We start from the raw sequence: 4,214 nt of genomic DNA on the forward strand, positions 1-4,214 counted from the left end.
GATGGAGCGGGTCAAATTATTAAATAAATGCGGGACCCGCGGGTTGGAAAAAACCCCGACCCGCGCATCACTAATCCACACACCTTACCAAAAGCCCGCTTCCGTCTTCTTCCGCCTTGTAGGGGACGCATAGCCTGTGACGTAAGCACGTTGTGTCACACTAAAAAGAATCCGTGCAAACGTGAGTTGTTAAATTTAATTAAACGAAGGCTTCGAGGCAGAGGAAATTCCTCAATCATTTTTTGTAATCAAGTTACTCGAGTTACTTGAGGAATCATTGCAGCCCTAAATACAACGTAGCATAAAAGACTCTCTTACCCACAATCTCCTGTGACGCATTAACGTTGCTTTCCTCCACAGATCTCCTACAAAGCCCTAAGCTCCTTCGACACCGAGTTTGACCTGTCCAATCAGAGCGGCAAGGTGTTCAAACCGGCCAATGAGACGAACCACGTGTTCACTGGCCTCTACCCAGGCTCGACCTACTCCTTCACAATAAGAGCCTCAACTGTCAAAGGCTTCGGCCCTCCGGTCGTCACCCAGTTCACCACCAAGATCTCAGGTGTGTGTCCTTCACAATAACACTGACAGGAAGTTCAGGCAACAACCAAAGGGGTCTACCGGGCTCAGAATCAGGGGCCCTTGCAGAGCCTCTTATTGGAGCTCAGTCCCACAATCTTTTTGTCCTGAATGGATCCTAATGTACGGGCTTTTATTATTTAAAATATTTCCAGGTTTTATGGTTTCCTGACGTATTTTGTTCACTGTGTGCAGAATTTTTGCCTTGTGGGATCATTTGCATTTTATTTGAGTAAATATTGGTTCTGTGATCCGTCTTAAAACAAACAGATTTATGTAATAGATACGCCAGCTCAGGTGTTTTAGTGAACTCGTCCTAGGGAATTGATCAGATTGACTTCAAATTTGGTCAGTATGATTTAAAGGCCGTTCAAATTAAATGTTAAGCTGCTTGAACGGCATGTCCTTGGTTTGGTGTTGAATTTCAACGATTCGCTATGAAACAGGAAGTTGTTGTAACTCCTGTGTCCAATCTCAACCAAACTTCAGACGTTTGGTGCTGCTCATCGCTGCTTGCTTCGTTCATTTGTTTTATTTTTAACTGAGTCAGAAGGCTTATAACCTGTAAGACTGGAATCTGAAAGGAAGCCCTCAGATGAGTCTTCCCAGCATCCAGGAGCATTGCAGAGCTGTAGGCAGCACACAGTGGATTGTTCTTGGTTCTTTTCATAATGAAGGTTCTGCTGACCGCTGGGTTCTCTCTTTACTCTGTGTTCCACCTCAGCTCCTCTGATGCCGGCCTACGACCAGGAGTCTCCTCTCAACCAGACCGACTCCACCGTCACCGTTCTGCTGAAACCGGCTCAGAGCCGAGGAGCTCCAGTCAGGTAACACACTCACACACACACTGTTCAAATATTCAGCAGCATCAATCTTCCGCTTCATAAAGTTTTCATGATTCAAACGTTAAACATTAAAACACGACATGAAGCACTTAGAAGAAGAAACTGGAACTAAAACAAACTGTCACGTCAAAATATTCAGTTTATGTTTTTCATTCATTTTACTCAGTGTGTGCAATATAATCACACTTGTGTGTATTTATATAATTAAATTAATGAAATAAATAAATAGATGGATAATTTCACTCTACTGTCCTGTGTATAGTCTCAAAGACGATAAAGTCGCTCTTTATTAAATATTACATATCTGAACAGCAGCACAGACACACAGAGGTTACGAACATGTAACATTCAGTTGGTAATGTGAAGGTGATATTTATAGAAATTAATCTTTCTGCTCTTTGACTTGAAGTTTAGAATTGTGCGCCACTTCGATGGTGATGTCGGTATCTTTATTAAATTAAATCAATAACAGCCTAATTTTACACATGATACATGAGGATGAAGATGCAGTAAAATAGAACAGCACGTTTTAGAGATCTCAAATATTACACAAATCATGTTTTCAGGAGAGTTCATTAAGTCCTAACTCCTCCTGGATCACCTGTAGTTCCCAGTCTGGAAATAAGTGATTGAAACTGACAGCATTGTTGTTCTGTACATACAGTGACTATAATGCAGCACTGTTGGGTCTCTGTAAATGTTAAAAGGAGTTCGGTCTAGTTCTGCCTCTATTTGAAAAGTGTCCCTGAGAATAACTTCTGTTTATGGAAATTGGCGCTATAAAATAAAATTGAATTGAATATAACTTATAAACTAATTATTTTACTTCAATTCACAGAGACACACAGCAGGAAGAATTATAACCATAAATGAATAAAACGGTTTATTTCTACGTATTGCGTCTACTTGAATTAACGAGAGACCTCCAGCGCTGCGTTTGTATATGAGCGATGAAGTTGTGTTTGTGTACAAGCTCTCCGTGCCCAGGCCCAGCTCGCAGCCCCCCTTCCGTCTAACAGCAGGTTGCCCCTCTTTACCCTGGAGCTCTGCTGGAAAACCAGAGGGAGATCGGTGAGGTCCGTGCCCAGTGCCCAGTGCCCAGTGCCCAGTGTCTAATCTCGGCCGTCCTTGGGTGTCCACACCCCTGGGTGCGGGGACACTGGAGTTCGGCGTTGGGGGTGTGCCTGGCGAGGGACGTGACCCACACTTCTTAACAAAGTGAAACCTGATCTGGAGGCTCTACACCAGAACGACAGCTCCACACGTTGACCCCTCCACTCTATTGTCCCCCTTGAACAGTACAACATGCACACGGTTCCTACCCAGTATGTAACCTGAGACAGAGTCTATAATAATACACAGCAGGTGGTCCCTTCACGGCTAAAACAAGGAACTTTTTATCATTACAACACAAGGCTGTACAACGGAAGTTCAAGTTTTTATATATATGTCTAAAACATTAATGTAGATAATAACAAACTTCACACACACACACAAACACACGCTCTGGTAAATCTCCGCCGCCACGGCCCAGAGGGAGGTGGTATCCGCGGTAACAGTCGTCATGTCAACAGCTGTCTGCTCTCCGTCGTCGGGCTGTAACGAGGGATTTGGTTAATTAACGATCAGCAGGCGGGGCTAATCAGAGCCTGCTGCTAACACTGAGGATTAACAGGGGATTAACAGCTAATGTGTCAATCACACACACACACACACACACACTTAGAGCTCCCTGTGCTTTCAGTCAGAAACACATAGATCTTATTTATTAACTGACACTTTCACACAATACGGAACAATAAGAGCGTGTAAGATGGTCTCCTCGTGTGGAAAAAGCTCTTTTTAATGATTAGTCTGTCAAACATCAACTCAGAACTAAAACCAACAAGACTTCAAACGTAAAGCGGTTTATTACATCAAATGTATAGAAAACAGGAGGTTTGTCAGTTTATTCTCCCAGATGGGAAACAAAAACACTAAAATAATTCATCTACATGCAAATACAGTAAACCATAATACAACAACAACAATGCAAAAAATCATGTGCAAGATGCTAAAATAGGGTGCTAATAAGATGCTAATAGAATAAAATGCAGGCAGATTGAGCAGGGATATTGCACAAGGATCCTGGGAACTATCAGGACTACGGTCAGACCTGCTCTGTTTGAAAGAGTCCTGATGTGACTGCTAAAAGACCTTGAATGAACATTAAATCTTACAATCAACTTGACAAACTTAAACTATAGAAGAGAAAAACATAAACAATCATTAACAGGATGAGTGAAGCGTAAAAACTGATTTCTGTTAACTGATCAATAACAGTAAGAATTGCATGTTTTCATGGCTCCATACGCTGTAGAGCATGTTGGAGTGGAACCTTCTGTTGGCTGTCTGCTGCCATATGTGTGTGTGTGACTGTAAATTATATTTTAATTGACTGTACTGATGGATGCTTTCTTCTACCTTTAACCAGCTCACTTCTGACATGTTGTTTGCTGATTGCTCTGAGCCACCATAGATCGCTGAGTAAAGTAAAATACATGTATACACACACACACACAGACACACACAGACACACACACACGACTGCTCATGGACAACGTGAGACAGAAGAAACGACTGAAAAGAGGAAAATTGATAATTTCAAGCGGCGAGAGATTTATGTTTTTCTTTTCATGCAGGAACAAGACAGGAGCTATGTGTGTGTGTGTCACTGTGTGTGTGTGTGTGTGTGTCACTGTGTGTGTGTGTGTGTGTCACTGTGTGTGTGTGTGTGTGAGACGTGCAGTG

This window comes from Morone saxatilis, unplaced genomic scaffold (assembly GCF_004916995.1).
Source record: "Morone saxatilis isolate NCDOM2014 unplaced genomic scaffold, NCSU_SB_2.0 Contig0, whole genome shotgun sequence".
NCBI classification, from domain to species: Eukaryota; Metazoa; Chordata; class Actinopteri; family Moronidae; genus Morone; species Morone saxatilis.